Genomic DNA, 10,403 nt, shown 5'->3' on the forward strand with positions numbered 1-10,403 from the left:
AAGGGTAAAAGGGGTTTTTCTAAAGTAAGGATAAATTTGTTGCAATTGTGATATCAAAGTGGGTATGTCAATGTCATGTAATTATTGCTTAGGCGCACTTCAGTTTCTGGAAAGCCTCGCAGCGGACGCCACTGTTGCAGTAACCGGACAGGGTACTTGCATTTTTATGAGTACCTGGTTTGTGCTGGAATACAGAATCAACGCAAGCAGAAGCAGATATGGAGAGCCACGTGTAATTTTGGTTTACTTGGAGCTCCAAGTGCACGATAGCTACAGACAATTTGGAATGGACAACGACTATACAAAGCCTCTTGACCAGCTAATCCGCAAGACTGAGGCTTGTAAAGAGGAGGAAGTGAAGTAAGATTAGTATTCACGTGTGTCATATAGAGTCAGAAAACTTATAGTTCATTATTAGACAAAGTTTTAGGGGGACAAAGGAAAGCCCTTAGATGAGTTTAAATAAGAGAGGAGTAGTGTTGCATGACCTAGCGACCAAATACTTGCTGAACTAGCTGCAATGGTATGGAGCCTAGTGCAAACCATTACCAGTATGCTTCCACTTGACGGATAAGGTGTACACGTAGATTGTGATGCAAGAGGCTGTCATTTGTGGCAAAATCAGTGCCTCGCGACTCTCACCAAGCGTCTGCCGATCAGAAGGCGCATGGATATGGCAAGAGTGGTTGCGCGATTTTGGCAAGCTAAGAAATCAGATGACGTGGTAACAAGCAAGGAGGCTAGCCAAAGAACCAGCTGTTGGAAAAAATTACAAGGTGTCAGACAGGAAGGGGCAGTGATTTTTAGCCCTGTTGCAGTGTTCCATCAGAGGGAGTCCGTTGTACAGATGTGCAATTTATGTGGATGCAAACGGACAGCAGATAGAGTGACCCGTGGAGAATTTTCTAGATAATCACCAAGGATTGCAGCCTCAAAAGATGTTTCCAGGCAGACTGAACAGTAACCAAAATGTGTGGCAAATGTCACTGAGTCACAGCTGTTCATTCTTATATCGAACGCTTAACAGCAAAAAGCCGATAGGTACTAGCAGTGAATGCTAGTTTTGAGGGAGTACTAATAATAACTTATATGGAAACCGGGGTATGATCGTGCCATGTCTGACTGACAAGCTAGACCCGGTGGAGTGCAACCTATTACAGAGACCAGGGTGTCAATTGATTTTGAAATCGATTATGTTTCAGCTACTTTAATCAGTCAGCAATACAGAAAAGAGCAGTTTGTCCCTCCCTATGTATCGTAGCTTTGCCAGGCAAAGGCCGGTGCAAATACGTCCGAAAAAAAGAAGCATCCGCGGTGTTCACTGTGATTTTCGGCAACATATTGCTCCACATGCAATAAAGTCACTTGCAATGGAACGCGCTTGGAACTCAGAATAAACGGTGCTCTTCGTGGCCAAGGCGAGCAGACACACCGAGCTGTGCCATTGATGAGGACGTGGTCGAATAATATTGTTGTTTGTTTTCACCTGAAGATGAGCATATCGACAGAAATCATCACTACAAAACAGGCAGTCACTGAAAATTGTGTTCATTATTCCCATCAATCACAACCCCCATCGGTCATGATCTTATTCTGACTGTAATACTATGATCATGGTTGAAGCTATGCTACCCATCAGTTGGGAATAAATATTGCCATTATTATTGTAGAAGAAAGCTTGCTAACCATCTGTCACGTTCCCGGCCACATGCAGCAGCCAATCCCCATAGTATTCCCCTTGGACCAAATGAATTTATACCCCCTTGTTTTACTGAACTATTTTTATAACTCTTACGGACTTTTATGGGACATTGTGATTTTTGCGTTTGCTCGCCGTCGAACTCTGACTGGTTGTGACGATATCGATTTTGAGGCGAACTAATCTGTCCCTATCCTCAGGACGATGATTGTACCGCCTTATCTTGTAACCTTACGGTATCTGCAGAGGAGAATCTGTTGAGGTTTGTTGAGTGTATATTATTATCTTTGCAATAGTACTGTGATTCCAGAAATCGGATTACTTGGCCGTTTTCATTGTTTGGCCCGCTTGACTCAAATTCAAAAAGCAGATAGCCATTACAATTATTACCCGACTCATATGCGGTCAGGCCTGAACGTCACGGTCAAAATGCGGTGGACATCGGGGATGGTGGCACAGAATTATCAGTTTTTGGGACCACATCAGTCTTAAGCAGGATCATACCCTTACCGTTTTAAAATGGTCGGCAGATACAACGAGAAAAGGAAAGTGTTGATTCCCCCTGTGAATCAACGGCGAACCGCAGTAAATTTCCTTCTTTTGTGATTGCTCATGAGTAACATGACTTGCACCTGTTTCGTTCCTACTTAAATTCCGCTTATCCTTCAGTAACTGATATCATTTTTTTTGCCCGTCTGCCATTACTTGCAAGTTCGTCTCGATTGCCCACTCCGACGGAAAAGCGGGCCAACCGGGTATCAAATTCAGGGTCTCCGGAGGGCAGGCGAACGCGCCACAAACTACACCAACCTGAAGCCCGAAATGACTGATTATTTTGTATTACCCATGTACCACACCTGCCAGATAGCCTTAGCCAAGGTTTTTTTCAAACGGACGAAACCGCGCAATCTGACATGTGCCGTGACTCGAGCTGCCGCGTCGCGCTGCCAACAGCAAGACAGCCCACCACATCCCGAACGTACTGATTTCCGCGCCGTTATCTCACTATAAGGCCAACTCACACTGTCAGACTACCCCTAGGTGTTTGTACCTCTTTTGGTTCTTACTTATTGTTGCTTTTAGAAATCCATGCTGCGTCAGTGACTATTTTCTGCTCCTCCTGATTGCGTCATTGTTGATTGTGCGTTTTCTTAATTCATGATGCTTGCCAATCCGTTTGTCTGTAGAACCAGTTCCTGTCAGTCCTCAATATATCATCTGCTGCCCCAGGTCTGTCTGCTCCTACTGGCTACTGGCTACGGACTGCGTATAATCTAATTGCCGCAATCGTTCTGTGAGATCCATAGCCGCCCGGATCTTACAGTAAGAATAATGCATCCCGCCTGGTACACCTGCAAACTGAGGAAAGTGAGGACTCAGATAAACGGATCTGACTAGGGAGATTGTTTAAGCGGGCCAGCTTGTCAACTTGGAATAAAACATAAGGCCATTTTTGGGACTCCGTGGTCTCCTACAGTCGAGTTCATGGCCAGAATCACAACAAATATCCACTGAACGAATACCCAGTATGGGTATACTGCAGCATGAATATCAGAAGCACGGTGCATAGTGGAACTGTATAAACGGGCTAGCGTCGTTGTTAGTGCGGAGTCAGGTGTAAAATTTTCCCGGGGCAATCAGTTAGTGCCAACACAAAGGACAGAATGCAAACTGCATAGGAAAGTAGCTGAAGTAGCAGGAAAATCAAAATATTTACAGTTTGTCTAAAATCTTCCTTATTTTCATGGCCGCAGGAAGATTTTTACTGGAGGATTTTTGTCGCACAGGATAGTGAGAGACAATTAATTTGTCACTATTTTCCTTCGAATAAATCAGGTAAAATATAGCATTTTCATCTACACCATTTACTGATAACATCCACGAACTTCTAACCTGGGCATTTAGCCTATACCAATTGACCCACTGAGGCGATAGCGTTAAATGCAACTGTTCAGGCTGAAGTGACCGGTGGATGCCAGCTGTCAGGTTTGCCGCGCCCACGCTGCGGGAAATGCTAGATGTCGCACTATCTCTCACCTTTGCCCCGATAAGCGGGATCTTTGCCGAATAATTATATCACGTACACGAGCTTCCAAAATGTCCACATTAAGTTCTCAGGGGCGCTCTGGGAGTGGGGCGCACCAGGTAAATAAAAGCTGAAACCAGATGTATGCTGCCTCATGAATAGGGTATGAAGATATCCTTTGTTGATTACATAAATGCAAAGTTAATTTCTGTTAATGAATCAACTGCAAAGCGAACGTTTTATCGCTTTGTATTTTACACATTATTGTTGGTGGTGGTCATCAGGCATCGCAGCGGCTTCGGTATAGCTGAGTTTTGCGCGTGCGAATGTGGTACTATTGTGTTATTGCACTTGTGCGATTGCCTCCCTCACTGCATCAAATAGTGAGAAAAACTATCGAAGTAAAGCAGAGTAAGACAAATGCATTGGCCGAAATCGAGTAGAAATGTATATTTATTAGAATATGTCTTGAGTAAGAAGAGTGCGCACAGGTGCAGGACATTTTTGCTCACATTCCCAAGGTCCAATCCCGTAAGCCAACGTTACCGTGGCGGTAATAAATATGGCAATGCGCATGCATAACCACATAAACGATCGTCACATAAGCGTCGAAATTTAGTTGCTGACTATCACCTGTTTACCCTCTGGGTATACTTAGAAAAAATGTTGTATTGTTTCAATGTCAGGTTTTTTGTGCTGATACGAGATCAAATGAAACCCGTCTGAGAGCCCTCGTTTGAAAGTGTGACTGCCCAAGAATCGTCTCATCTAGGCGCGGCCTTGTCATTGAAAGCTTCTTGATTTACGCATCCAAATCGCCGTTAACATGTATGATTAATGATTTATGAGCCACTAAAGTTTTTAGGAAGTTGCACCTTAAACTGAGTTGCGTTTTAAAAGTCAACATTTATTACAGAACCGCGGACGTCATTTGGTGACGTGTCAACATCATAGTGATATGAAGTAATATCCGACAGCACGTTTTGGTGGCCGTCTGGCTATTTGATGCAACTTATTTTGCGGTCCGTGTCAAAAATGATAAGCCACAACATAAACTAAACCAAAGCCGTCTCATTTCGCTTAATCCTAACCAACATAAAGCATGCAAAATCAGTTACTCATACCCTAGAACGGATGATATGTCTCGCAACCCGTTCAGTACGCTTGCACAACTTTGCGATACGCCACTGTTTGGCTCAATGGCTCACGCCCCCTCATCGTTTAATCATGATTTATACGCTCTGGCCATTTCCATTCTGTCCCAATTTTCCTAATGATGGCTGCCGCCTCATTTGCCTCCTCGACCAGCCTTTTCCAGCGGCTGTTTGTCGCTTGCTTGTTCAAACTGACTGAGTAGTTTTACTGGCCTGGCTTTACATTGATCAGACAAAATATCTGGTAGCTGGAATTCTTTAATAATACACAAGCAGCAATTATGTCTGCTTGGTGACATGCCACCCCGCAGATCTGGTAGCGTTCACGAGGGATGAAGACCTCATGTGTTGGGTGATACGTGCTGTAGGGAGTGTCACTATGTTGCGTTGCATAATGGTTCACTGGCATAAACACCACTCTTCCAGTAGCACAGGTGCCTCGCCAATCGCTGGTGCTTCTAACATGTACTTTAATTCAGGTAACCAAAGAAGAGCGCTGTTGTTTTCTGCTTGCTGCTGCAGGGTTGGAACGGTCACGGCTATGTTATTTAACTGGGAAATCCGTGGCTACAGACGATGAAAAAATGAAATAGGAAACCTGGCGTTCCGTTCGTAAAAAAAGAAATTCGTGGAAAAACAGATGGAATGACCCGGAGACTCTATGATGCCCATGACTTACACGGATGTTTTGAATGGTAGCTACCCTTGTCGTAATTGTGGCTGCACCGCACCAAAGCCAACCTAGTCAACCAAACAAAACACATATACCTACTGCTCCGGGGAGTGAACATATACAGTGAGGGATCTACGTGTCGCCACCATCTTACTCTTGCAAAGAACTATTATGCTCAACTCCACAACAGCGATACCGGTGAGTCTCTACAGTTTCATCGTACACCATGTTTCTGTGACTCCTGTTACCGCTTATCCGCCTTGCTAATCCCTCCACACCATCATCTTTACCTACATTTTTCGTGACCCTGGCCATGAGCCCAAAAGTCCAAGGCCACGAGGTCTTACTGGTGGGTTTAGGTTTTAGTTCAACACGATCGCTGGATGACACCAACTCTGCTGCTTCACATCATCTGAAGTTCTTGTTCCTCATTTGAATGGTAGCTACCCTTGTCGTAATTGTGGCTGCACCGCACCAAAGCCAACCTAGTCAACCAAACAAAACACATATACCTACTGCTCCGGGGAGTGAACATATACAGTGACGGATCTACGTGTCGCCACCATCTTACTCTTGCAAAGAACTATTATGCTCAACTCCACAACAGCGATACCGGTGAGTCTCTACAGTTTCATCGTACACCATGTTTCTGTGACTCCTGTTACCGCTTATCCGCCTTGCTAATCCCTCCACACCATCATCTTTACCTACATTTTTCGTGACCCTGGCCATGAGCCCAAAAGTCCAAGGCCACGAGGTCTTACTGGTGGGTTTAGGTTTTAGTTCAACACGATCGCTGGATGACACCAACTCTGCTGCTTCACATCATCTGAAGTTCTTGTTCCTCATTTTCCACCGTTACACTTTTCCTGTCATGCGTCAGGCGGAAAGCCTCTTATTTTGTCCTCACTCGCCTTATTTTATGCCCACCGCCTTAAAATCCCAACGATCCTATCTTGCTCCATATTCTCTCTAATAATGCATAGTAACTGTGCTTTCCAGCCCATACCGATTTAGTGGTGAGCATGCCTACACAGGATAGCTCCATATTCTCTCCAATAATGCATAGTAGCTGTGCTTTCCAGCTCATACCGATTTAGTGGTGAGCATGCCTGCACAGGATAATGCCTACCTCTTATGATGCTGTCCTTTTTCCCAACCTCATGCGCCCTCAATCCACGCCAGTTATGCTTCTATTCTGACTTTTACATTATTATCGTACCTGGCGATATGACACCCATAGGTTGGGAATGGATATCATTATCACCTTTCTTCATTCAGGATTCTTCTTCTCTCCGTTAAATCGGCCAAGCTGTTTGTCAACTCAGCTCACTTCATAAAACGTCATGTCTGCGTATCCTACTTGGCGTATGACTTCTAACCCTAGTAATGGGTGCGGACCTTAGATGAAGGTTTAGTTTTAGTTTTATTGTACTGCCGTCGACAGTTCATTAGTTTTTACCAACCTGAGTGCAAAACGGATTAGCCATCAATTACGCTGTACTTTCTGGTCGCTGTTGAAAATGGATGGACTGGCCCATTACCAGACTTTTAACTAGAATTTCGACCACAATTTTCCATCATTGCCCGACATGCCAAAAGTCCTCCCGCCATATGACGTTTGCTGGCAGCTGGAGGAAGGATGTTTTGGCGTCACGTGTATGATTGAAAGAGCATGGAGTCCACGGCCAGCTCTGGATTGAAAAATGCTGACCTATAGATACGCGAACGGGTAGCCTCTGAACTTAAATTGGAAAGTTGGAAAGTAAGTTTACAGTAATCTGACCTTAATGATTACACCACTGCATCCCGACACCATAATTATGAATTTGCATTCAAATGTGCCAAACATCTGCCTATAGTCAGTGCACCTAAGGCTCAACCCATAATTCCTTAGCGGTAGGTACGTTGGTCACATACAGAACGGAAGAATATGGGACAGCAGCTCAGCAGAATATTTTAGAACAATAATATATTCACGAAATTTTCTCAAGACAAGATTTAGGAGGAAAACATTTTGAAGTGCAACAGCGAAAGCAACAAACGGAGAGAGCCAAGTCACGTCATGCATATGTATTCAAATCAGCAGCCCGAATTTTATCCCATCAAGGAAAATTCGCAGCTCACAAAAACTATGACTGTTACGAAAACTGGTCTCAAGTCCACAGGACAACCATAGCAAGACCAAGGGAAAGCTGACGCGCCAAATTAGCTGGAGCAACTTTCATTTAATACAAACTGAGGAGGAATTGTGCTCACAACAGCAACTTCCTCAAAATACACGATTTCCTGTGCTCCTTAAAACCTAGGTCACAGCGTCAGCCCGAGAAGAATCTCGTTGTACGGGGACTCTAGACGGGTAAAGGGGTATTTGCGAGCATGATACTCCACGACGTGCAGTTGACTAATGAATCAACCGACTTAATTCGAATGAAGCCAAAAACTGGGCGGGCAAATCAAGAAAAAAGCAAGATGTCGCAGGCTTCCGACCACGTGTCACAAAATGCAGCTCGAAGGGGAGTCATGGATAAAGGTCACTCCAACGTTAACAGAGTACATGTTCAGCGGGAGCCGAACTACACCTGATAACGAAAACACCAGGGCGGAGGAAAAAAGATTGACTGAAAAGCGAATCGCATCCGAAGGTCAACCATAGTTAGGAGCGCATGTCAGTTGTTGCATACCTCTCAATGATCACAGCTGCATCGCCCATCCACTACCAAACTCTATCGCCTCTCTCCACCTAAGGCGCCATCTTCATCAGTAGTGCAACGCGTGGCGAACGTAATAATAAGTATACAACAAACTGAATTCCGGTATCGTAAGTTTGGGGGACACCAAAATAGCCTCATTATAAAAATGTTTCGGCAACGAGAGAACATACCCAAATGAAAATTGGGTTGAAATGCAGAATATTGAAGTGACATGAGAGATTGTGGAACGTGCGTTTCTGTTTCCCCAACTAGCATTAGTAGAGAGCATTTACCATGACTTCTACACGATTGCGGGGCGTGCGTTTTTGTTTCCCCAACTAGCACTAGTAGAAAGCACTTACCCCGATTTCTACAAGGACCGAAGCTGAAATAGTTCATCGCCCTGTGCCTATGGTGAGACTCTTTATTAACCCCTAATGACCAAGCGAAGCATACGAAAAAGAATTGACAACGAAGCCCCTAAAGGGTACTAAAAGCTGTCAAATGAATCTGCAAATATGCATCTTAAAAAAACGTATCACCCAGGGCAATGGATTCGGTTTATTTTCCCCCAAGGACTAGTTGTAAGGTATTTTATGCACCACTGAATCTTCAGCCGAAGCCTCACATTCCGAATTTCACGCAGCTATATAGTGCTCTTTCTTGTTCAGTTTCGTGAGCATTAAATTCAACACCATACGACCCGCTCAAGGGTGATTCCCTTCACGCGGTAATCCCTTAGACTTAATTCGTCATGCCGCACGCCCTACTATCTGATCAGCATTTCCTGTTGTGAATCTATTTCTCAATGGAAGTTGTAGCGGGCTAGGACCTTAGCACCGTGTTCGGATAAATTAACAAGCAAAGTAGCCAATGCAAAATCACAAAATCACAATAGGAAAAGAATGAGTAGTCAAATGGGGACTCACGAGTGTGTAGATCCAATAGTCTACTACACCGATCCAAATGCAGTAACTGGTTGTGAGAGGAAATATTCACTTGTCGGAATTTCCCACAGATGGTTCCGCGTGCGTAATATATTCCACGGTAGGAAGATTATTCACGGCTAAAAAATGTCACAGGGATTTGTTTTGACGCTCAACAGTTGACACAAACACAGAGATCTGGTCCCACTGGTTTAGCAGTCAACAAACAGTTCAACGGGGCGTAAATACACCCGTTCAGCAAGAAGTCAGCAGGTCGCACCGGAAAATTGTGTATTCGTAACATTAAAACAAACATCATGATACAATGTGAACGACAGTTACAAAGTGTGGTTTAAGTTCAGGAAGAATGGTAAATGTGACAACGGATTACAGACACTTCAGTCACCCCATTGATTTGACGATTCACGCTCATTCACATTACGTAGTTGCCCACGCGTTCATGGCCGCACATCCGAACACAATTTTTAAACATCTAGCACTGCTGGTGGGTACTTCTATTGATATTTATTATAAGTGCGTAAACCTAACTCTCCAAATAGATAGCATTTTTTATCGTTCGTCGTTATTCATTTCTCTCCGGTACCACAAGTGGTGATGCCCACATTATCCTTTCATTATAACAACCTTATGAGACGATACCCAGACATAATTCTGGACGACGTGATTCTATGATCTTTTGGCTGTTTACTTGTGTGTACACTGTATGTATTTACTGTATCTGATGTACCGTCGAGCCCAGCACTTAAGACAATGACTCTGAAGCATTTTATGCTAGCCTATCTACATAAATATGAATAGATTTGTGCCTAAATGTTCTGCATATGCGGATATGCAGTCCCTCATGTAAGCAGGAATCCTACCGATGCTGGGGGGACCAGGAAACTTTCAGCTGTCTTTTTCAGGAAACGTTCAGCAGTCGGTTTCATATTTTAGACCAATCAGAGCGTAGCTTGATGCTAGGCCAGCCAGTTTTCTGGTAATTGGCTAGTTTCGTGTCTGGCAGCTATAGGCCTATAAACCTCACTAGCGTGCCGTGCAAGGTGATGGAACGCATTCTGAAGCGAGCCATCCTAGATCACCTTACTTCCAGCAATCTGATATCTCCAGCTCAACACGGATTTCTCCCAAACCGTTCTTGCGTAACAAACATGCTCGTGTTTATGGACAGCTTAACCCAAGCCAAGGACGAAGGACTCATATCGGATGCCATA

This window comes from Opisthorchis viverrini (genome assembly GCF_000715545.1).
Source record: "Opisthorchis viverrini unplaced genomic scaffold opera_v5_74, whole genome shotgun sequence".
NCBI lineage: Eukaryota > Metazoa > Platyhelminthes > Trematoda > Opisthorchiida > Opisthorchiidae > Opisthorchis > Opisthorchis viverrini.